Source organism: Diadema antillarum, unplaced genomic scaffold (assembly GCF_040938485.1).
Source record: "Diadema antillarum isolate AM-2024a unplaced genomic scaffold, OU_Dant_1.0 seq00000442_RagTag, whole genome shotgun sequence".
Classification (NCBI taxonomy): domain Eukaryota; kingdom Metazoa; phylum Echinodermata; class Echinoidea; order Diadematoida; family Diadematidae; genus Diadema; species Diadema antillarum.
The window spans coordinates 735,985-762,794 of NW_027271417.1; the positions used below are offsets into that span (position 1 = coordinate 735,985).

The 26,810-nt window shown below is 38.4% G+C and overlaps 1 protein-coding gene across 1 annotated transcript in view; it reads left to right on the plus strand.

Annotated features, from left to right (window-relative positions):
* The window catches only part of LOC139732669 (hippocalcin-like protein 1), a 156,495-nt gene that overhangs the window by 32,849 nt on the left and 96,836 nt on the right, over nt 1-26,810 (plus strand). The window contains exon 3 of the mRNA XM_071643519.1: nt 19,597-19,658. The gene's annotated coding sequence lies outside the window, so the exon portion shown is untranslated. The remainder of the gene's footprint in view (nt 1-19,596; nt 19,659-26,810) is intronic.

Below are 26,810 nucleotides of genomic sequence, written 5' to 3' on the forward strand. Positions count from 1 at the left end.
TTATGTTTTTGACAAAGTTTCCCTTTTCTATATAATCAGATGTGGAATTTGGAATCTGGAACTAATAGGGCATGCAATATGTTTGTTATTAATAAAAGCATGTTTGTTTTAAACACTTTCGAAGTGTTCTTAGTGTCGCATTCTCAATTGTCTACCTGTAAGGTAAGCAAAAGCGTGCATGAGAAACCCCTGGGAAACTTTGTGGTGAGTCAAGAGTAACTGTGATCCTTTCACTTTAATAGGCTGCGTTCATGCGAAACTAGAATTGCGTTTCTAAACACATTTAGTCGCTAAACGTGTTTAGTAGCGTTGCGTTCATGCGATTTTTCCATTTAAACGCGTTTCAAAACGCCGATCTGAAACGCGGAAAAAAGAGCGTTTTGAATCATGATTCTGCCAGAATCACGATCGCAGAAACCGCATGAACGCAACCATGATTTCAATCATGATTCTATGACGTCATTGTGCGCTGTGCGCATGCGTGTCTCGTGGGGTATCCCACAGCTTCTTGCTCTGTTCGTGCGCTTGTGTACGTCTTATGAGTCGTGTGTTTCGGTACCATACTTGCACTTGTTTCTTTACATCAACGCCATACACCAATTCTATGCTAGTATCTAACGTTAGCTGTTTAATATAATGATACATGTAATTACTCTCCGATTGAGTTGATAAAAATAATGGCTGCAGCGCTGTGTCTACCAAGGGAAACAATTGGAGAGACGAAGAATTAGGAATATTCCTCGATCTGTGGACAGAGCCTGAATGCCACACCTTACTGGAAAGTATTCACCGAAATATAAACGTAAAGGCCTATAATAAACTGACTGATCAGTTGGCATAAGGAGGTCTGGCTCGAGTTGCAGAGACAAGGTCAAACCGCGCAGTGCGCTGCGCAATGGCAAAGGATGAGCAGTGCCAGAATCAGCGTTGCGAAAGCCCGCATGAACGCTCTTCCGCCGAGACCGTGATTTGAAACGCCGTTTTGAATCATGATTCATGTTTGTGATTCTGGCTACGAAATCCGCATGAACGCGGCCTTAATCATAAATGTAAATGTTTTGAGTGTGCAATTTGTCAGGTTAATTTGATAATCCCTCCACAGTGGTTGTCATAGAGTTTTAAATCCCCTCTTTGTTCCACGCACAGTGATGATTAACTCAGTACACCTGAATAGACCCTTGAAAGACCCTTTCTTCTGAAGTAGCATTCATAGTTTCCATCATTCCATTTTTGTAGATTAGGAACATTCAAGTTTGCAGAATTTGACTTAAAAAAAATATGTAGAAACCATTTTTTTTTTGGGGGGGGGAGGTGAGGAAAAGAGGATGCAGGTCACATTTTTGTGCAGGAAATGAGGAATAGAAATAGGAAAATGCTGATCTGTTGGCCTGAAGAGGTACAAAGAGATCCACCATGTGTGATAACATTCTTTCTGCAATGATTTATCACCCATTGATACAAGTCGTAATGATGATCAAACGACACATTTTCATTGCTCTTATGTCGCAACCTACAATGTATATTCCAGCAATTCAAAATTTTCCTGGTAGATAGTCCGGATGAATGCATTTTGAAGCATACACATGTATTTGTGAGGGAGTGTCTACATAATGCTAATCAAATAAACAAGAAAAAACATGCATGGTTGATCTTTGCTGTAAAATTCCCGTTATTAGACCCAGTGGTGCGGCAGAATACACAGTATGAGTTGTTGATGACATTTATTGCGGTTCGTGGTATTCATCAAGGATGTTCCATACTGTTCAGTGTATGTCATTGGCAGTGTACAAGCTATTCAATAACCTGTTTTCCATGCAAACATGATTATGATGCATACTGTGTATCAATCAATAATCAAATAGTGAAAGGCATGATATGTGGAGGTTCAGCTTTTTTTAGCTCACCTGAGCCAAAGGCTCAAGTGAGCTATTGCGATCGCCCTTCGTCCGGCGTCCGTCGTGCGTCGTGCGTCGTCCGTCGTCCGTCATCCGTCGTCCGTCGTCCGTCGTGCGTCGTGCGTAAACTTTTTACATTTTCATCTTCTTCTTGAAAACCCCAGGACCGATTTTCATCAAACTTGGCAGGTAGCATCCCTAGGGGGTTAGGAACTCAATTTGTTAAAATGGGCACCATGCCCCACCCAGGGGGCCCCATGCCCCACCCAGGGGGCCCCCAGGGGGGCCCAAACCCCCCAAAATTAAGGAATCTGTAAAAATCTTCTTCTCTAGAACCAGAAGTGATAGAGCTAAGTTAATACTATGAGTTAGTACATTGATGACTGTAGTTTCAAGTTTGTTCATGGCAGAATCAGGGGTGCCCCCCTTTGGGACCCAGGGGAGGGGGGTGGGGAAGGGTTCTAATGGGGCCTAAATTGTACATTTTCATCTTCTTCTTGAGAACCCCATGACCCATTTTCACCAAACTTGGCAGGTAGCATCCCTAGGGGGTTAAGAAGTCAATTTGTTAAAATGGGCACCATGCCCCACCCAGGGGGCCCCAGGGGGGCCCAAACCCCCCAAAATGAAGGAATCCGCAAAAATCTTCTTCTCTAGAACCAGAAGTGATAGAGCTAAGTTAATACTATGAGTTAGTACATTGATGACTGTAGTTTCAAGTTTGTTCATGGCAGAATCAGGGGTGCCCCCTTGGGACCCAGGGGAGGGGGTGAGGAGGGGTCCTAATGGGGCCTAAATTGTACATTTTTATCTTCTTCTTGAGAACCCCATGACCCATTTTCACCAAACTTGGCAGGTAGCATCCCTAGGGGGTTAGGATCTCAATTTGTTAAAATGGGCACCATGCCACACCCAGGGGGCCCCCAGGGGTCCCAAACCCCCCAAATGAAGGAATCTTTATAAATCTTCTCTAGAATCAAAAGTTATAGAGCTGAGATAATACTACAAGTTTGTTCATAGGAGATCCAGGGGTGCCCCTCTTGGGTAGGGGGGGGGAGGGGGGGGGGGGTGGTTGGAAGGGTCCAAATGGGGGCCTGAATTGTACATTTTCATCTTCTTCCTGAAAACCTCATGATGGATTTTTGTCAAACTTGGCAGGTAGCATCCCTAGGGGTCAATATCTCAATTTATCAAAATGGGCACCATGCCCCACCCAGAGGGCCCCAGGGGGCCCCAATCCCCCCAAATTAAGGAATCTTAAAAAATGGGCCCTTGATATTGTACATTTTCATCTTCTACTTGAGAATGCCTGGTCAAATTTTGGTAGAGCTGTGAATGATTTAGATTAGTGACTGCGTGAAAGGTGAACTTGCGATACTCAGGTGAGCGCTAGACCCGCGGGTCTCTTGTTATTAGTGTACGGTTCTATTAACAGACTTTGGTAGTCATAATCCATACATTGTGTACCTTTCAGTGGTACAAAACCCAAAGCTTAATATTCCTCTAGAAAGATATTCTCTGGACCTTAAATGTTTGATATTTGAAAAGCTGGCTTGATCTTGCAATAAATCTCAGCAAAGATATTATCTGAACCATCAAAGCTTGCTTATAAACTTATCATTAATTGTGATACCATAATGATAGTAATCTGAAGGATAGATCTAACTGCATTTGTGCATTTATGTTTTCATGTATGACACATGAGTACACATGTGTGTGGATGTTTACCAAAAGACATTATAAGGAGTGTTAAATAGTGACTGTAGGGGGAATTTGTCGAAATGCATCACATGAAATACTCCTACAGGTGACACATGTCCAGTCCCAGTTTAGTTTGGTATTGTATTCTTTTCTTTCTTTTTTTATTTTTCATTCATAATTTTTGCTATTCATTATTATTGTTTCATGTAAAGCCTTTTGTTGTTCATATTATCAATTTCAGTGTAAGAATTTTCTGAAGCCTCTTTTTATGCTATCAAAATTTATTACCGAGTCTTATGTAGGCAACACATTAGATGATTCAAGTTGAAATTCCTGTCTCCAAACTCTTAGGCAAATTTTTTCTCTTTTGTCTGATTTTGTGCAGATTTAATGATTTTAGTATGTTCTGTCTAAACTCCTTTCTCCTGTGCAGGATACTGGAGTAGAATTCAGAGTTGCAATACATCTTGTTTGTTTTTTCTTAGTTTGCTGTTATGTATAGAGTTATTTACGTTTGTACAGTGTATTTGTTCATTGTTTTGTATACACTGTATTTTTACCTGTATGTGGACCTCTTTGGAAATCAGCCTTGAGCTGAAAGGACCATCCACCCTATGAACGGAAATGAATAAATAAATAAAATTAAATATTTGACAAGATGATGATTTCTCAAGGCAAAATTTTCTGTGAACTTGAGGCTGGACATTGTCAGGAATTCATCATCATAATTTGAACCTGTGATACATGAAGTAAAAGAATTGTCATTTTGCTCTCCCAAATGAATTGTAATGAGAAATATGTATTTAAGTGTATCAGCGAAAGCAAAAAGTATTCTGATAATTCTTTTTTAATTAAAATGATAAAATAATGAAGTAAAACCTAATTGCTGCTGATTTCCATGAATGAAATGTCATACAAAAATATCAAAGAAGCTGCAATTTATCATACCAAAATTTGTTCAAGTACTGTCAAATCTTGGCTGACTGAAAAGTTGTTGTTCTCACATGTACCTTTTACAGATCTATTATACTTTTTTTGTTGTAGTATATTCCAGGCTTCTATAAGAAAATGTTATTCATGGGAGTTTTTTACATGCAACGTAGATATTTTTCCTCTGGTTTGCAGCGGCTCAAATGCCCCCACACCCCAAGAAAAAAGACAAAACCCCAAACACAACAAAACAAATTAAACTGAACAAACAAACAAAGCAATGATACAAAAGAAATATAACTTCAGGCCTTAGAATAATTTGCATTTCCATTTTAGGACGGTAAATATTCATCAGCAAAGATGCCTGTAACGGTGCAGTACTTGCCCATCAACGCATCAGGTAGGACTCCTTAAAAAAGTCAGTAATTTTCTAGGAGAGTATTCATCACTTTCCCCAACCCCCTTTCCCATGTGCCCCCTTCTTCTCTAGCCCAAGACATAGATGTTCACGCTTCTCCCCTTCCCATACACGCCAATTAGGTTCTTGGTTACTTCCCCCAAGACATGGGGGAGCGCTCCAAATGTCAGACATGGACATGTTACAGGCATGACCTACTTTGGACTCGGGGAGTAGCAAAGAGTGGCCGGGAGCTTCGAAAAAAGGAGGGTCAGAAAATGTTATTTGCAGGAATTAATTATCATCATTTTTTTCTTTCTCTCTTTCTCTCCCAGATAGTATGTATGCATTATACTTCTCTACCATGAAAAATTTTTCATTATATAACACAACTTGGATTTGTGGTATTGTAAGCATAAAGAATTCTCACCCACCCATGTCTATTTTGCCCATATACATTAAAAATCTGAATGTGATATGTGAACACCTGGACGAAGGGAGAGTTTCATTTTAATGAAAATGTTGCAGTGTTAAGTTTCACCTGTGATGAAGTTACATTGTTGTAGAGGACTTTGTGAGAGACATTAGGACCCCGTTTACAGTGCGAGGCTCGGCCGCGGCCGTGCCAAGCCCCGCTTCAGTGTAAACGCGCAAAAGGCCAAATGCGAGGCCAAAATCGGCCTCGCATTTGGCCTCGCTCTGGAGGTGGTCTTTTTCCGGCCTTTTCTTGGTGTAAACGCAAACTGGGCCAAATGCGCGGCCAATTGCGCGGCCAATTTTAGTTTGGCTTCCAAACTCTCTGCCTGTATCTTTCGCTATTTAGGATATTAACCCCCTCAACGTCGAAAACTAGTATAGTTTAAGGTGGTTTTGTCCTGCAAAGGATTCTTTCCTTCGGCAAAGGCCTTTGCCCGAACGGCGACTTCGTCGCCACGGAATTCATTTGGCAAAGGGTCTGAAAACCAGACAATACTAAATTGCATTTGTTTACAAGCAGAGCTCCACTACGACAAAATATTGAAAGGTTTTAATCAAAAGCGCGGCCGAGCCCAGCAGTGTAAACGGACAAAATTGCGAGGCTCGGCCGCGCAATTGAGGCCGGGCTCGGCCGCGGCCGAGCCGCGGTCGAGCCCGGCCCCGCACTGTAAACGGGGTCAAAGTCACTGTTCTGTATTAAATGCATCTAAAAAATCGAGTGAAAATATTCACTCTTGCAGGAGTGAATACAAAAAAGAGTGAATTTAGAGTGAAATTGGAGTGAATTTTGAGTGAAAATGTTCATTTTCACTCGTTTTAGAGTGACCTCAGGGATCACCCCAAAATCTTCAAGCGATCCCTGAGGTCACTCCAAAATGAGTGAAAATGAACATTTTCACTCTAAATTCACTCTTTTTTTTTTGTATTCACTCCATCAAGAGTGAATAATTTCACTCGATTTTTTGTAGAGAGTAATCAGATGAAATTACTTTAATTTTTTTTTTCATATATTTTCCAAGAAGTTATTTGACATTGTAATATCAAACCAGCATGCTGCTTGGTACAAGCTCAGGCAAGTCATTCTCATGACATGAGTATCCCATATTTTATGAATACAGATGGGTATAAAGATTGGAATTCAATGTACACTGTGAAAGTGGTTCTTAAAGGAGAAATAAGAAAAATGAAACAACAAAATGACAAATGGCTGTTGCAAAGCTACATTCCTGTATGTGCAGTTGTAGACTGTTCCCCATGCTGCAAGCATCATTACATTTCATAAACCATAATATCCCCTTTGTATATTTTGCATACTACTTGATATCACTCTAGAGTTAACTGCAAACTTATCCACTTTTTTGGGGAAAAAAATATCTTCAGCACTGAATAAATAGCATACAAGTGTGTAGGCATAGGACCAACCAAATTCTGACCTCAGTATATTCAAATGTGAATTAGTTTTTTGTTTTGTTTTGTTTTTTACCTTCAGATTTAGCATTTAGATGTCTGATGCCCCTCTCCCCAAATGTGGACAATCTAAGGCACGTCACATTAGTGGGGACTGTGATTGCATTATTCTCTCCTAACAAGCTACAGATGAAGTTGCTTGATGTGAAAATCAATAATGCTGTGGTGTAGAGAGCCACCTGTCGCTGTGTGTTCATCTGATTGCACTGTGTTGCCTAATGAAATGTCTCCCCGTAATGATGTCATCTACTGCACCGTACCAACCTGTAGTTCTCACAGCTGTGATTGTTTAAACCCCTCACTGGAAATTATCACAAATTTCTGTGAGAGTTATTCTTGAAGCAGCTCGGAAATGGTGATTATCCATATGGAGAATGCAGATTTAAGGGATTATCGGATCAGGATTACACGGGGTCTCCATCAAAATCCATCCCACTTGGAGACGAGATACTGTTTTTTATTCTAGAAGAAAAACTGTTTTGTGTGTTTTGTGTTTTGTGGTATAATATGTGATATAGATATGTGACTAAGTCGACGTTGCATATATGGCGAATAATCGCACAAGTCGATGATTTTAAAAAGTCACGATTTTTCCCCATTGACACATGTATTTATTCACTCACAAGTCGAATTTTGTAAGTTGAATACTCGCCTAAGTCGATGAAATTCCAAGAACACTTTCACGGAAAAACCATTGAATTCACTGTGCCTAAGTCGAATAAGATTTTATTGTGTAATAAATCACTGTCAAAATCATGAGACGCCAGTTTTTGTTTACATAAGACCCAGACTTCAATTCAATTCAATTCAATTTTATTTCCATTTCCATTGAATAAACAGAAAAAATATATACAATACATTTACAGAACAAATTTATAACAATTTCAAAGAAAACGTACAAATGGTCACGAGTAACAACAGAATTTCGTTTCTAAGGTATATACCTAATACAAAGATTAGAATGGAAATGGAGGGTCCCACTTAAAAAGCAAAGCTTGTAGGGTATGGGACCCTCAAAAAATACGTACACAAGGTCAAAGAAACCAATGTCAACTGACATGAAATTAACTTAGGAAGGGGAAAAAAAGAAGAACAAAAAGAACAAAAAAAGGGGGAAATAAGACTATGGTACAACACGCGCCATCGTGGACACAAGCATACTGTACTTCATGATTAAAATGCAATAACAAAACAATGCAACGCTCCCTGGTTTGAAATTGCGATTGATTGGGTGCATATGCCGGTATGAATGCATAGGAACGGATATAAGAAAAAAAGAGAAAGAGAATAGACTCACTGTTACTGGTACAATAAAATAAATATCTGAGGTAAACTTATGTTAGACAGATTGTTTTCCTTAAAAGATGATTTCTGTGTGATATCTTAATACTTGTAAAAACAAACAAACAAACAAACAAACAAACGACTTGATTGAGAGAATGAAACCGAAGCTAATTTGGTTGTATATCATAAGATTTCAACAGAAAGAATTTTAATTTATTCTTAAAAGAATTCAAAGTTTGTGCTGTTATTATGTCGTTGGGAAGTGAGTTCCAATACTTAGGCCCCTCGTAGATGAAGGTTTGCTGAGCCAGCAAAGTCCTAAAAAATGGTAAATGAAATTCGTTGGATTGCCTTGTAGGATAATTATGAACAGATTGATTTTTTGAAAACATTGATTCAAATATATATGGAAGATTATTTTTATTGTAATTATACATAAATTGTCCTAAATTAAACAAATACAAATCTTTAATTTTAAATATTTTATTTTCAAAAAATAACGGATCAGTATGAGACAAATATGCAGTGTGACATATAATACGCAGTGACTTCTTTTGTAGCAGAAGTAATTTATCCAAAAGAGTTTGATATGTATTTCCCCATACAAGAATACCGTAATTTAAATAAGGCAATATGAGGGATGAATATAATGTAAGCAGGGACGACAAAGGAAGACAAAATTTGATCTTGTTGATTATACCGATGTTTCGAGAAATAATCTTACATATACTATCAATATGAAATTTCCATGAAAGCTTATTATCAACTGTTATTCCCAGAAATTTGATATAAGAAACATTTTCCAGTGGTGTGCCATCAAAAATAATATCAGCAGGTAGTGCCTCAATGGAGTTGCTGAAAAGCATATATTTTGTTTTTTGGAGATTGAGAGATAATTTATTAGCTTTTATCCATTGAGCAACTTTTTCTAATTCAAAATTTAATGTCTTTACTAGGGTAAAAGGATTATTATGCGAAAAAAACAAATTTGAATCATCCGCAAAGAGAATGAAAGAAAGAATATCTGATGATTTACAGAAATCATTCATATAAATAAGAAACAGAAGCGGACCTAATAAACTTCCCTGTGGGACCCCACATTTAACATTTAACATTTGTGAATTGCAACCATTTAAAGAGACATATTGCTTCCTGTTCGAGAGGTAGCTCCTGAACCACTCCAAGGCCTTCCCACGGACTCCGTAATGTTGTAGTTTATTAAGTAAAATATCATGATTAATGGTGTCAAAGGCCTTGGAGAAGTCCAGGAACAAACCTATGAGATGTGAAGATTTGTCGATAGCATGTGCTACTTTTTCAACAAAACTCAATAATGCATGTGAGGTGCTATGTTTTTCTCTAAAACCAAACTGAGTATTTGAGAGTATATTATTGAATTTCAAAAAAGTAAGAGTTCTTTTGTAAACAATTTTTTCAAGAATTTTGGACAATGTACATAACAAAGAAATTGGTCTATAATTATTAACATCTAATTTGTCACCTTTTTTAAACAAAGGGATGACTTTTGCTATTTTCATACTTTCAGGAACAATACCATAAAAAAGAGATAAATTGAATATATGAGATAAAGGATCCGCAATTGAAGATATTACCCCCTTCAGCAAAAAATTACTGATGTCATCGTGCCCAGAACTTTTTTTGGAACGAAAATCAGAAACAATATTGATTATCTCCTGACTATATGTTGGACTAAAAAATATTGAGTTTAAATTTGGTGGACCTAAAAATTCAGAAAAATGTTTATTTGAAGATGGAATTTTGCTTGCAAGATTTTCCCCAATGGAAGAAAAATGATTATTTAGAATATTACAAATATAATGAGGATCTTCATGAATTTTATCATCAAATCTAATTTTGGTAATATTCGACTTGTTATTTGATATATTCATTGCTTGCTTTAAAACTTTCCATGTATTTTGCATATCATGCTTATAAAATTGTAACTGCTTAGTATAATATTTTTTCTTTTCAATACGTATAATTTTCGTCAAAGTATTTTTATAACTAGTATATTTCAGTTCATGATGCTTCTCTCCCTATCTTTCCCCCTCTCTCCTCTTTCGACTCTTGCTAACTTTGGATGGAATGTGGTGTGGGAAAGTTGAGAGATTATGCAACCATTCTTTAGCCGTCTAAATGTTGCAAATTCGCACGAATATTTTGGGTCTTTTGTTTTCGCACGCAGCCTCGCTGAAGGAACACTTTTCTCACTTGCTCCATGCTTGCTCCACTCGCAGTAAGGCGTTCGCGATGATTTCACTAGTTATTTCTGCTTTAGACAAACACACTCATATTTAAATTATAATTTGCTAAATGATAATGAACAAATCCATTCTACTAAAACTAATAAATGCGTTTGTTTCATTTTTCTTAACACCGATTAAGTAGGTTCAACATGCATTATTCAACTATTCTTTATACGCTACTGTCACCCGGCGGGATCGTGATGATTTCATTAATTATTTCGGCTGTAATCATACACACTCAGTTTGCTAAATGATAATGAACAAATCCAATTCTACTAAAACTAATAAATGCGTTTGTTTCTTTTGTGAACACCGATTAAGTAGGTAAGCATGCGTTTTACAACTATTTTTACGCTACTGTCACCCAGCGGGATCGCGATGATTTCACTAGTTATTTCTGCTTTAAACATACACACTCATATTTAAATTATCATTTGCTAAATGATAATGAACAAATCCAGTTCTACTAAAACTAATAAATGCGTTTGTTTCTTTTTCTGAACACCGATTAAGTAGGTTCAACATGCATTATTCAACTCTTTTTACGCTGCGTTCACCCGGCGGGATCGTGATGATTTCATTAATTATTTCGGCTTTAATCATACACACTCATATTTAAATTATCATTTGCTTAATGATAATGAACGAATCCAGTTATACTAAAACTAATAAATGCATTTGTTTCTTTTTCTGAACACCGATTAAGTAGGTTAACATGCGTTATATTCAACTATTTTTATGCTACTGTCACCGGCGGGATCGCGATGATTTCATTAATTATTTCGGCTTTAATCATCCACACTCAGCTAACCAGCAAAAGAACTGGAAGTCGGAACTAAAATTGGAAAGTATATGATGATGAGTTGCACACGCATTTCAATTGTCCATTTTTGGTCACAAGTGTTGCTACATGAAAAGTTTTTGAATGTGCTATTTTTTTTTCTTTCGTTGTGCTCTGGTCTGACCTAATATCACGCACGCGTATCTCGCGAAAAAGGCAGACTTGCGGAAAACAACCATGAGATAGGCCGGTCGCACTGCAGCAAAGTAGCGCAAGCTAGCTAGAGCTCGCATGCGCAGCCTAAATGCGGACTTGTGATAATTGCGCCTTTGGAAATAAGCAACCACGAGGTTGCGATATCGTCTGTCGAGTAAGCTAAGTATAAGACATGATTTTTTGAGAGGTTCTTAAGAACACATGAGTGGCATATGATGCAAAATTATTTACATTGAAATGATTGTGTTGTCAATCTTCTGTGGTAAAATGCTTTAATTCAAATTTTATATCAAAATCAAAGCACTATCTCGATCCAAAAGTAATCATACATTCGTGTTATTAGATGACTGACGCTTCGATCATGCACGCGATTAATGCCAATCACATCACCAGCAGCGCTCATGTCACACATACATATATGTGTACACAAAGGCACCATGGCACCTTATACACCACTGCAAGACGATAGTCATACACACAAGTACAACATACACGTGCACTGCCCATGAAGGACGCAATAGACACAATATCTGCGTGGAGTTTATTACGAAAACAGTCTTAATATGAGAAACCACAAATTTGACAAACTATTTTTCCTTTGTTGATAAGAGAAATCAAATACCATTTAAACAAATACCTTGAAAAAATGATTTTCCCTGACTTTCCAGAAGAAATAGATGGATTCCCTGACTTTCCCTGACTTTTTGCTTCTGGAAAAAGTATTTTTAAATTCCCTGACTATCCAGAAATTCCCTGGCGCGTATGAGCCCTGGGTATGGATGAAGCTGCTGAGTTTTCAAAGCGGAAAGTAGGGGGAAAGTTACGGGCACAGGTAAATCAGAATGACACCTCTACACGCATTTCAAGCCACGGTATGGTAAACTGGAATCAATCACAGCTCAAATATCGTTCATATTCACTTCCCCAAGGTTTAACAAGGGTGTAAAGTAATCAGACCTGTGCCAATACTAATGCACTGTCCATGCAAAGTTAGCCACGGCCCTGCCGGGTGACCCGTGCTGCAGCACACCGCTCTAGCTCTCGGCTCCAGAGTAGACAACATACATGTACATTATACATACGTACGTGTGGTGTAACTGTAAGTCGATTTTTTTTTGACTTACGCACAAGTCGAAAATCGCCTAAGTCGATGTGTTTTGCTCAGTCCTGAGAAGATTGACTTATGCGAGTTTAACTGTATGTTTCTGATGTATCTGTGAGGTGTCTGTGTTGTGGTTTTGTGAGCTCTTTTCAAGAGCAAATATGGTTGACAGATTTACCAAGCACTGAGAGCTTCTAGTTGAAATTATGGATTCCAAGATGTCAGGAATAGCACTATTTTTCTGAGGGGCAAGAAAATAGTACTATTCTTGTCATGAAGGATTCCATAATTTTACCAGAGGCTCAAAATAACACATGATATATTTGTTTTATTTTCTCAAATACATCTTTTGAAAAAAAAATTCAAAACGTTGTCACTTGAAATAACCATTCCTGTAGTTTTGTTGTTTGTTGACATCTAGATATTGCGGCATGGTAGGTGATCATGCAGTATACCGTACACAGATGATGATTATTCACAGTGGTCTACATACGAGGCTGATACCAATAGCACCTTATACACGATATCGATGATGAATATGCCATATGACGTCATATTCGTGGTATAGTGCACTATTTTTTCTCAATTTTTCTCAGTTGGCATACTTCTCGTCAGTAAAAGCAATGTTATGTTTTTTATTTGTCACATGACACTACAAAAATATAGACCAATCAGTAAACGGGATTTCATAAATACCACGAAGGATATTATTTTCACTGGTTACTATTAATACCATGCTGTGTCTTCTTCCATGGGAGCATGACATACATTGTAATTTGTGTGTTTCTGAACACAGGTAATGATGGGGTAACAAGCTGGTATGAAAGGAAGCGCAGTCAGACTGGCAAAAGATCAAGAAGTTTGGAGGGGATGGGGGAAAAAAATCCCTGGTTGATGTGGGAAGTTTCGCGATAAGTTTCGTGGGAAGTTTCATGGGAAGTTTGTGGTCACACTGACAAAACTTCCAGATTTTAAAGATTGCGATCTTAAACTTCTCAATCTTTTGCCAGTCTGGTTGATTTTTCTATTACACTATTTGTGCCTATTCAAGTAAAGTATCGGAGTGAATAACCCAGATTAGCTGGTGAAATGAAAACTAATACTGTAAAACTGGAAATATATAATAAATGGCATGAAATTTTGGTGAATTGGAGCTGATGGCCTCTTTTGCAGCATGAAATATTCGCAAATTTTCAGTGAGTATCCAGTGCATATAGTGTAGACAAGAACTTTCACATTCATTTTAATTTCATGCATCTTGGATCCTTCAAAAATTTGTGAATATTTCGTGTACATTTTATATGCAAAAATTTCTGGTTTTACAGTACCCTGACATGGGTGTGTCCCTATATTCATTATATTGTGCTGTATATTCAGGTTCTCTTGAGTGGAATAAACTTTGGAGGTATCTCGGCCTAATTCGTGCAGAACCAGTGATTTATTTGTGGGCATCCTTGTTGGGCAATTTAGTTACTCGCTGCATGCAATTATAATGTGGGGCCTCTTTCTACCCCGCACTTTCCCCTTGGAATAAAACATGATGTCATGCCGGCAACATGTTTATAAAACGCTCTCCATTTAATTTCCAGCCAGTTCCGTCGGAAAAGAAAAGAGAAAAAAAAAAAGGAATAAAAGAGCAAAACGTAATCACCGTGTCTGCAGCCACCGAATCTCCCTCCTTGCGCTCATGTTTTGATGCGGAATATTTATTGGCATTTTAATACGAAATGAACTCACCACTTCTTGTTCAGGACTTGTCTTCATTACCTGTACACCAAGCATTTTTCCCCCCATTCCAGGGGCAGCCATCTTGTTAGCCTGCAGTGCTACTGACTAGTGCCATGACATGATGAACTACGTTCTGTATTCTTTTTGTCGCTCAATCTAAATGGGTATGGGAATGAGGTCCCTCAAGTGGGTTTTCATCCTTTTGTTTATTAAATGCATTTTCATGCATTTTACAGTCATCAGACATTATAGAACAATATCAAAGCGCCTGTGCATTTGAATCATCAGATATCATCCTACTATTTTACCAACTGGCTTCCAATGCAGCATGCCTGGTAATGTGCGGATATTAAAAATTCACATTTTTCAGTTATGGGCGCTTTTTGTGATGAGCAAGATCTTTCTCGAGGGTACTAAGGACATGCTCTTACACCTCTCAAATCTTAATTTGTTTGATGCGCCATGGTATACTACAGGGAATGATTTTTCTTCTCAATTTGATTAGCAGTTTTGATCAATAGGAAAATACTTTAAACAAAGTTCTGTACAGTCATATGTGAAAAAAAATCCTGCTACGCACAAGAAATTTTGTGTAGCGGTCATAATATAAAAAATCCATAGCAAATTGCAATGCGATACATCTACCAGGAAAATTATTCCCTGTACTAAATGCAAAAATGATGTCGCTTTTATGACAACTTTTTCCAAATACTGTAAAACAAGGAATTTTCGCAAAAATATTGTGTTTCACAGTAGTTTTTACTATTTGTGAAATGACGTCACAAAGTAATCTTAACATCCCAATTGCAAAATGATAAACTTTTGTGACAACTTTTTCCAAATAATTTTGACTTTTTGTGAAATGATGTCACAAAACAGTTGTAACATCACAAGGTAATTGTAACATCACAAAACGATTCTGACATCATGTGCTGCATGCTTCATACAGTCAGTGTAGGATTCCTCCACAGCATCGCATCCACCACACAACTTCTCACCTCACATTTTCCACCTTCTTTTGTTTAAAGTTTTGATCCAAAATATAGACCAAATATACTCTCCCTAATTTTGATTTTCTTGTTAAAACTTTCTAGGCTTTCAAGGCCTCTCTTTGCTTCGAGACTGTGCCCCTCAGTGAATAATACTATTTTGAAGTCACCTCTGACTGAAGTTTTAACCAGAAGCTCTCAAGGCAAAGTATATTTATATACTATCTGTATGCAAATTTTATGAAAGAAATAGGCTGGGCTCAGTGTGCCAGGTTGACTTTCTGAAAGATTGTCTAGCCCCAAATCTTGAATTTAAGCTACTGTTGAACACAATGCAGAGAACTTGACTTCTGAATTTAAAGTTTATTATTTTTATTGGTCACAATTTTATCAAATTTTACTCATTCAATTAGACAAGATTTAATGAATCAAAAGAGTTTCATCCCATCTTTCCACAATGCAAGATATGCAGTGAAATTCAGAAGTGCCAATTTGACATCTAAGATAAGATTATATTTTTTTTCTTTAGCAAAAATTCTCAGAGTTCATGGGATAAAAAGTAGATTTGTACATTAAAGTTCTTGTTTCTCTCGTAACGTTTTGCTCATCTATCAATAAGATAAGATATGCAGTAAAATTCAGAGATGCCAATTTAATGGCAATAGTATATTGATTTTTTTCATCATTTTCTTATTTCAGAGTTGATAAGGTTATTAAAATGGTATAGAATAAAGAATTGTTGAAAGCAAACAGCATGGTCCTGTGTGACTGGAGAAATGATTTCATGTACCAGATGTATCTTCTGTATCGAAAAGTTGGGTCATAATTCTCACTCCCTTTCTTTCTTTTTGTTGGCCTTGTGCCAGTCGCATGTTTTTAGGGCATATGGTCTATTTTTAGTGCAGTCCCGTCAATGTAATTACAGTAGTGGAGTGAGCTGATTGCTCCAGCTGTATGCTGTGTTATAGTGTGAGGAATATTATGATTGAAGGTAATCATGGTGATTATGATGATGTAGTGCGAATAACAAAGTAAAAATGCTGTTAATACAATTCTCAATCATTTTCATAAGACTTCCATGTCTTGACTAAAAAAGGAAAGGGTTCAAATCCATCCTGTGTGCATGTAGAGCTATGCATTTCTTTGCCTCCGATGATTGCGTTACTTGTCTGATCTCACACTGCTAGTGCTATTGGGCCAGAAGTAAGAAATTGCAACATGCCCCGAATGTCTTGCTGTTGTTTAATACAAAACCCTTGATGCTCTATTCAATATACCTATAGAAGAATTTCTGTGAATTTTGGGTGTGAATTTAAGAAAGTGGGACAATGCATGCAGTATTGCAAGAGTTTCATGTAAAACTGCAAAGTGTCTGATTCATCTGAAGCAAGATAAAAAACCAACCCAGCGTCACATGAAAATATGCTCCCCTTTGTACTGAGAATAAAGGTTGGAATTTTTTTTTTTTTTTTTGGGTGGGGTCCCAATGAATTCACAGGAAATGTACAACATGGTCTTTGTTACCCCTCCCTCGTTAAAACAGTTTCCAGTTGTATCATTCTGAGGAAATTACCTACCTCTAAAGGTATGCTGGCTTATCAGGGTTGCAAGGGGGTGGGGCACACAAAGTTTGAGGAAAAGAAATAAGAAGGAAATGTAGTCTTAAAATCAGCATCTGGCTGTCTGTCAAACCTTTCCACCATGCTTCAGCCCTGTCATGCACTGCTGGTTAATGTGTTGACCATGTCCCATCTGTTGGGAATTTTTTGTGTTAAAACTTCCATCATTTAGGAACATTACACAGTGCACAGCTTTGCCAAATTGTCACATCTTGATTCCAAGATGTTGTGCAGATTCATAAAAATGTATGGTAATAATAGACTACTGTATTCATTCTTTTTTTGTGTGTGTGTGGTAGTTTAATTTTGCAAATTTCACAAATGCACTCTAATTCTATAAATCAGCAACACAATAACAAAAGTTTGCCTTTTGTTGCACAATATGCAAAGCTTATTCTTCCCCCCCCCCCAAAAAAAGGGGAAAATCCCTAACCTTGCTTCTTGACAAGGGATAACACTCATTTCTCACTCTTTCACTGTGGTTCTTGATCGCAAATTCAACCCCTTCCAAAGTTGTCCTGCAAGTCCCAATTCAAATCTACGTTATATGTATACTTACAAGTGGAATATATAGCGTGAAGTCCTGTACAGTAAGATAGAATATTGTTGAAGTTTTCTCAGAATGTGAGATGACTCTGAAAAGCATAGGTATGAGTCATCTTGCTTCATTCTTGCATGTCTCTATCTCACCAGTCTCCATGTATGCTTCAGGCATACACTTTCTTCATAAACATAATTTCCACCTGTCAGAACGTTACTATTCCTCTTCATGGTTTTCCATCGTTGTTAGCTCTCTTTACGTGCCCTTGCTCAAACCCCCAGTTCCCAAGTCTAATCTTTAACGGACCTTTTCGCTCATCCGTGACATCGAGGGATTACATGATGCCTGATCCTGCTAAATCACCACATTATTACTAATATTCAGGACATGCCTTCAAGACCCTCACATGAATGCACAAATTTTGGCCGCCACGATGCACGGGGAAAGAGGACGAGATTGCAGAGCAATCCCACGCTGGCTTTTGGGGAGGGACGGGGAGTTAAGGAGAGCTGACTTTGGAGGAGCTCTTTATTTTTCAGTGTCACCTCCCAGTGCTACATGGGCATTTCTGGTCTCGCTCTCCTTAATGCTCCCCAACGGCACCTGATGTGTTCGGAGCGTGTGGGTCTCAAAGCTCCGTGTTCAGTGATGCGCAAAGAATCGCCTTGACGCCTGAGAAAGGGGGGGGGGGGGAGGAGGACGAAGGAGAAGACCAGTAAAAGAAGACGACCGATATGAAGAGAAGAGAAAACTACATGTCATTTGCCCTACATTATCCTTGAGGATATGACCATTGTAGAAGGGAAGCACTGGTCTTTTTGGATCCGTGCATCCATTTTGTCATACCAGCATCATGTTAATATTGTATGCCCTTAACCCATGATGGACCAAAGTCCCTTGGACCGCATGAATATTAGATTTGATGACTTGTTCGTGTCACGTTGAATGCCGAGCTGCAAAAAGAGCCATGTGTCACCTTTGCTCGTAAATATTCTAACAAAGTTACACTAGGTGTAAAAGGCATATATAGTGATGTGGTTCCGGTGAATCCTATTCCCCCAGGAATGGTAAAAAATCATGGCTGCTTTGAGACACCACAGGGCCTACTGAACTATTTGTCTTATTAGTCTCCGACTGTATTACCAGGAAAAAATATTCATAAACTCAGTACACACACTGTATGTGTGTGCTTGTGGTTATTTGTGTTATATTGTATAACTAAATGATATCTTAAAAGTTTAAACCATCGAAATATTAGACAGTGTGGATATTGTTTGAATCATACATTTTTATCAAGTAGAAGAGGCGAGCATGTACACCATCCACTAGCATTCACAAATAAATGAGGTGACCAGAAAAAGATGTAATTCGTGCATGAGAATATGCGTGGGGAAAAAAAAAGAAACAATTAGTAAGATTCCAATAGCATGCCCTTGGTTTCTACTATACTCTGTATAAGCTGTGGTTGCTGGTGGAGAATGGACAAGGAGTTTTGTAGCATCCATAATTCTCCTCCTACTTCGTTGCAATGCATGCTGTCAGTATAAGATATGAAGATGGTGATGTGCTATTAACCTTTTGTGTGCTTTGAATGCTGATCAGTACAGAAAAGCCCATAGTGTTGTATGCACTGTCTAAGTCCCTGGTACTTTGGTATTAAGGGTCAGCCTTCCCATCCCCTTAAACACATCAATTCAATGTGTGAAAATCTGGAAAACAGCAATGCATTACACACAAAAAGGTCAAAGATGCATTGTATGTATGTTTCTTCTGTTTATCACTGTAAGAGAGAAATAACAGACTTTACCTACAGTGTATAGAGATCTGTATTTTGATATTTAGACAAATTTATTCCTTTTCTTCATATCTATGTGTGCTAATGTACCTGTACATATTAAAGATACTGTAAATAATCTTGTCGTGTGCTGTAGACATTGATGGGGTGCTATTATGAGACCGTGAATGTATTGGAAAGATATGAGTTATTGTGAGATATGTTGTATTGTACTGCGTGTATGCTACTGTACCTAGCACAGCCTCTGTACAAGACTCCCTTTTTATGTGAAGTGAATTTGCTCATAAATGACCTATAGAAACACATAACTATTCTTGTTAGACCCTGTGATAAAACATGATGTGAATTTTATTTTCATTCCTTTTTATTTGTCTATTTCATTTTCATTCTTTTTTATTTTTCTGCAGGACTATTTGCTATCCTTGAGGAAAAGTGAGAAGACCTATCACCCAAGGAAAGGGAGATACAGGTAAAAATGATCTACAAGATTTACAGTATTGTATGTTTTCAAGACTCTTGTTGTGGTTTGCTGATTAATGCATTCAGGGTGAAAATGTTTTAAACCCACAGTCACAGAGTGATGAACTACTTGTTTTCCTGTCGTCTTCTTCTTCAGCTCAAGTTTGATCATAACTAAAACATGTTTGCCTTTGTGCATTGATGCAAGGTCAGATGGGCTTCATTTCTGATCTGCAGCATGGTTTGAAGACAGTGGCCTTATTACAGGCTTACATACGGTACAGATTATGTACAAAACATGATGCACTTTAAATGTGTATAACAGTACCAGGTAAGAGATGCAAGCTTTAAAATGATTTGACAAGTTCATGGAAAACCTCCAGTAAATCTGGGCCAATCCTTACACAAGGCCAAGTATTACCTGCATGGCACTGGTATACTACATACAAATGTATGTGGATTTCTCAACAAATTGTGAAGTTGAAGTATGATTGTTGCATGCATTGCCAAAGAAGAAAAAAGGGGGAACATAAATCCTGAAACAGAGTCTCCACTGATGTGATGGGATTGTATTGTGGTTTGATTAATCAGCACAATACAGTGTTGACATAGGAGTGACTGGAGATATGTGCTTGATCACTTGTTCTGTTTAGAATGTAATGGCATTCATCTAATTCTATTGATGCATGTCATTGTTGCTACTTTATGTTGTTCAAACTGTCCAGTAGTCACTATCATCAAGGTGTTTCTAGTGTACAGTTCATGTGTGTACACTGTATGTCCACCATCTCCACACCACGTGTGGCATCCCTTGTGGCTGACAATCCAAAGGGCCTGCAGGACAAGTGACATCTTTGGGTTGTCCTCATGTGTTTCCCGAGGTTGTTGTTGATGAAAGCCACACCCTGCAGAGATAGGCTCAAGTGACTTGAATGCTAAAAAGGAATGAATGAAGTTGGGATATGATATGCAGGTATGTGCTTCAGGCCTTGTGCATCTAAAACCTTGATGATGGGTCTGGTTGTCACGCCATGTGGATGGGGCTTTCGAGTGGTGGCCTGTGATGGGCAGTCTTGCCAACATGGCTGTCGTGTCGGATCACACTGAAGCGTGCCTGGCCAGCGAGGCGGGAATCCCGCCAAGATTACCCTGTCGGTGTCGGGAGAGGAGATATTTTCACAGCAGAATCCCGGTGTATGATGAGGGCTTAGAGGGGAGGATCGGTATCAGTCTCAGGATTAAATATTGTACAACCACAACTCTCTTAATGGCATCCCTTTCCCTCCTTCCCCTCCCCTACCCACCCCCTCCCATCATTAATTGTTTCTCAATACTCCTATATCATTCAATCGCCCACTGTTACCCCATCACCCATGATTACTTGAGCCTCAGTTAAGCCCTAGTGCCCATTTCCTCCGTAAATTATGCCCCTTTTGGAAGCGGCGGTCCCATTTCAACTTGCCAGCCCGTACTGCTAAATTTAGCCTCCCACCACACTCACCATATTGATTCCCATCCTCGCAGTATACTTCCACCTGACTGCTGGCGTGAATATTTTGACAACAAGCAAGTGGAACTTAGCCTCACTGACACTAATCCTCTAGCGAACTCCAATCACAGGTTCTTCTCCTGGTCTCACAATGCCATGCAGGTAAAATCTGGAGTATATGACTTACCTTGACACCACCCCCCCCCCCCCCCCCAAAAAAAAGGAGGCATTGGAAATCACTCTGAGTCATGGCAGAACACAATTCTGAGTCAAAAGTGTAATTCTGAGTCAAAAGTGTAAAACTGAAATAAACTACACCAGTCCTATACATGCTCTGAATTTCAAGACATAGAGGTAAAGAAAAAATACAGTGCTTTTCAAGCAATTAGAGATGAAAAATTGATCTGGAATTTCTGAGGTATGGATGTACACACTCATAGAAAGTGAAAATAATGATTAGGACCTTAGTGTTTGATGGCTGTAAAAAAACCACCTGCCTGGATGTGATTATATGGGACTGGAGAAATATTGGGGAGTTGGGTTTCTTATTCATGATTTTTCTTTCTTTCTTTCTTACTTTTCTTGGGTACACCATCACTGCATGATGTATTGTATGTTTTACATCACAGCAACATCTTGTAGTCTCTTTATAGCATCTGGAAGACAACCATAAAAGAGACACTTTCCATTGTAACATGCACACACACAAAAATCAAATCTCTTTTTTTTTTTTAAATATTGACAAACCACCAGTAGTATAGTGCTGAATTCATATGTGCATGCTGTTGTTAGAGTTTTGCAATGAACAGAAAGCACATTTTTGTGGGTATTTCTTAACAAAGGAAGAGGGAAAATATATCTGGTGAAATAATACCTACAATGCATATCATGTGAAAGATAGTATTACTTTAATCAGGTAATTGAAATGCTACACTGTAAGCTGAATGCTGGAATATGTCTACTGATACTGCAAGAGCTACCATAATGTCATGATATCATTCCGGAGAACCACATTGGGTCTTCCCTGTTTGTAGTTGTTGTTGCTGTTGTTTTTTTATAAGAGTTACTACCTCTTCCGAAGGAACCGAAGCATTTGGCATTTGACATTTTCATCTGAACGCTGCCAGGAAGTGGGTTACCCCGGAATTTGATAGTGACGTGCCAGATTTATAGCCAGCCTCCCTTACATGTTTCCCCTATTTGTGTGCTACATGCAGGAATATCGCGAGAGATTAAAGGTAGCAAGGTGTGCATACACTTAAATCTCTGCATAAAGGATTGTCATGCTGGAGTGTGTAGTGGTCAGTGGACAACAGTAACTGTAAGGCATACCATTGTGTAAATGACGTTTATTGCTAAATGTTCCTGAAACTATGCAGAGATGTGAAACACGAATGGACGAAGGTCATGTAATGTCCTTTAAGTTACCCCTGTGTAGCCAGAGGAGGATTCCAAGAATAGCTTTCGTGTCTCCTAGAAATGTGTTGGTTCTGCTATGGCAGTGTTTTAGATGCATGGGGTTGTTCCTGGCATAACTATTCCAGGAATCACCACAAGATAAGCCCACAGTGAGGTTGCTGTGTTAATGACCTTTAAATATCTTCATGTACTTGGCAAAGGACTGTTAAGAGCTTTATAGTTGTTTAATGTGTTCCTTTAGTCACTTTATATGCAAAGGGTATGTGTGTGGGGGTAAAAACATAAAGAGCTTTTCAGGGATGCCTTCTTTGTGTCTGTTATTTGCATTTCTACCTTATTAACTTCAGGTTCTATTTTGGGAATAGAAAGAACAGAGATTGGGGAAGCAGACAAAATGACTGTAAAAACGAGACAAAATAGACAAAATGAGTAAGAAAAAAGAGACAAAAGAGTTAGAAAAGACAGAAGGGAGAGAGAGACTGAGGATCTTCGTCAATAACAACCTACACTTGCTTCGATACGGCATGCATAATTAGCTGTGAATCCGAGTCCATTATGTACATAGTTTGTATGCATTCATTGAGATAATTATCTGCTGACTCACATTGCTTCGAGCATCGTTGGAATGTCACCACCATTGAGAGTTAACATTTAACAACAGTCACTCCTTCACACTGCTGTTGTAACAGTTAAAATGTATTTATATCATTTTTGGAAATATATTCAACATGAAGGTTTGCAGTAGCTAATTGTGTTTTTGTTATTGCAGGAAAATGACATGTTTACATGCTGGTTCATAATGTTTGCCATTTTAAGTTAGTAATTGTATAACTAACATGAAAAAAAAATGTGTGAAAAACAAATATCTTGTCAAAGTGGTTGAACAATTGTTTAAAAGTCATATCAGAAAAAATATAATACATTGTAGCTGTTAAGACATCCACCACTTCTTACTACAATATTGGTAAATAACCATCTCTATGAAACGAAGGTATTAAAGTCATAAGTTCAGACTTTCACTAGTTATTAATCTATGGAAGGAGCAAAGCATGTCCTGCTCATTTTTTGTTAGCCATCTGTATCATCTGCAGGTGCTGTAGCTCCATGCAGGAAATTATCTCACCATGCCCTCAGACTTCTGCACAGACTGCAGCAATCATCCCAGGCAGCTGACACTGAGCTCTAGAAGGATTCAGTCTAACTTATTTTTGAACAGTTTTTAAACATGAAACAAATCCATACAACAACAGCAATGAGCAGAAGTTGCAGTTGACAGTGCCTTCAACCTTTTCTTCTTGGAACTGAATAGTTACGTTCAGATGACAAGCCTTAACCTCAAGGTTACATGTAGGAAACCTCAAGGTTAAAGGGTGTGTACAGTTCTGGTTGAGGTGAGTTTAGCCTTAAACGTTTTGCGAGATATTCAGAAACCACTCTATGAGATGTCGAAGAGCATGCAATTCTAAGGGGTATCAAAAGTTTATTTGATGAAAATCTGTTTTGAAATGGCTGAGATATCCAAAAACAAGGAGAACTAAAGAGATCCTAATAAAAGGCGTGGCCTGTCGCCTTTTATTATTATCACTTTTTTGGATATCTCAGCCATTTGAAAACCAATTTTCATAAAATAAATGTTGAATCCTTCTTAGAATTACATGCTCTTTCATATTTCATTAGAGGTTTCTCATTATCTCACTTAGGAATGTTCAAAACATGAATCCCCACTTCAACCAGTATTGTACAGTCCCTTTAAGCTTGTAGTTTTAACCTGAGGTTAGCTCGTTGTTAAGAGCCGCAAGATATCTCAGGGTTAGCACTCTAACCATGAGCTGCGGGGGTCCCCACTCGTAGTTAAGCATCATGTGGACACAAAAATTAACGAACTTGAAGTTAAGTGTGACCTTTTTGTAAACTCCAGCCCAACTATTCCCCTCTGCTTCCGGGTCAGCCTCCCAAACATAAAAACACTACACATGTGTGCAAGGTGAACATTCTATGCTATTAAAGTTTACAGCGACTCCCTACAATACATCCAACTAGACTTTCTTTGCTGACGCTAACTACTATTCTATTTTTGACAGTGTAATGTCTTTTAAAATGTCAAGATCACCGCCAGTGCTCTGCCGACACAACTAGAACATGACAGAGGAAGGCGCCGCCTGAGGTAAAAAGAAATGTAAGCGAGTCCGACGGGGTTGGACCCAAGAGGAATTATTGAGCGTTAATCGTTTGGGCCGAAACCAATATTGTAGAGGCAATACTAGTAGAAAAAAGATGACACTTCAGAAGGACATCTGGGAGGTTATCGGAGTGAGATAACATGATCTTGGGTACGAATCCAAGAGCTCTTTTACGATTTAGAACAAAGTAAATGCCTTGAAAAAGGAAGGCAATTATGTCTTTTTGCAGAGGTTGGTCCTTCTGGGTCTGGATCTCAATTGTAATATAAAATACACAACATCGTTAGCAAAAGACCATCGATGCAAACAAAACTTCTGGTTTCACGGTTTTATTTGGTTTTATCATCAAATGGGACTCACTCGTAGTTGCGGGGGGCAGGAGCTTAAGCTTTGCCGTGTGGACGCACGTTGAAGTTAGGGGGCAAGAGTCTAACCTCCAAGTTTCCTAACCTCAAAGTTAAGGATCGTCGTCTGAACGTGACTACTGACTGTACTCAGTCATGTTATCATGGCAGAGCTTCGTGACTTTGAGCACTCTCACTGCTTACTGAAGCCAAGCATCATCTATCTCCTCCTTCTGATATTAAGATCATGATTGAACTCATATTTGATAGAGGCTCATGTGTTGAACATGTTTCATCCTGATCCTTTGGTTCACTTTGGGTCCTAAAGAATTAATGCAGCTCCATAACGTGACGAAGATTTACCCATTGCTTGAGGCTAGCATGGCATGGTGTAGCATCAGTGGATGATACACCACTGTGTACTTTGGGGCATGCTCTTTGGATTTGTTGATGAGGAGTTGTTATCATGATTAAACTTTGTTTTGGGCCGTTTACATTTATAGCAACCAGTTGCATGGCAGGTCACCTTTACAGCAGCCAACAGCATGACAGGTTACATTCATGGCAACCAATCACATGGCAGGTTACATTTTAATGACAACCAATCACATGGCAGGTGTCATCCACAGTCCCAAAGTTGTTTTGTTTGAAAACCAGGAAGCATCCCCCCCCCCAAAAAAAAAGATATAATAATAATGTGAATCATCGTCACACCAAAGCAAATGCATATTCACAGAAAGCATAGGTATTCATAGTATAATGAGAAATTTGTCCATCACCCATGAGAAGCAGTTTCAATCACACCATTGTAGAAGACTTCTCGTTAATAGTCATTCCCATTGGTATGCCCAAACCGGATTATTATTGAGATTAGGTGGAAAACACACAAATACAACTGTAAGATGCTTTGATAACAAGGTGAGGGTAGGGAGGGCTTTGAGGATTTAGATCAATTTCCTAACTGTTGAAGTTGTATGAATAAACATACTGGCCCCATTCATATCATGTGTTACAGAAATATTTGTTTCAGAAGACTAAATGTCAAGGAGTTTCCCTCTCGAGTCCTCTCTTTTTATGTGACTTTCTACAAGAGGTTGACTTTTCATATATCTTATCATGCTCAAGTAGTTATATCTTCAACAAGTTTCCATGCTGGGCTTGTTGAATCTCATATCAAAATAGAAAGTGAATGATATCATTTGAAGGAGTAAGGAGGGGGATTTCCCATGCTAACAATTTGGATGTGTTCTAACTCGGTATGTCACTCTTTTAGCATGTTGATATATCACTTATGTACTGTAGACTTACCATTAGGACTACTCAGCATCCAGTAGAGTGCAGATGATATTTTTCTGCACTTAAGGCAGGAGATATGAGTGCCACTTTCGGAGCAAGGCTATCGTGATTCTTGGAGAAGAGAATGGACAAAAAACACCAATCTCCTCAAACAACTAGCTGAGTGAATCTCCTCAGAAAACTGGCTGAGTGACTCCATTCTTCATCCGAGCTCTTCAAAATCACCAGCTCATCCGTGCAGTAGCTGCTGATATCCTTTGTTTCATTTTTGTTTTCTTTGTCTTTTCCTTTTCTGTATTTCCCCATGGGGGGGGGGGGGTAATTTGAAGCATTGCAAAATGCTATTTACCAACAGATGTACTAGCTCATACATTGTAGCTATATAAATGTCTTTGTAAAGAGCCTCCAAGCTTAAATAAAAACAACAACAACAT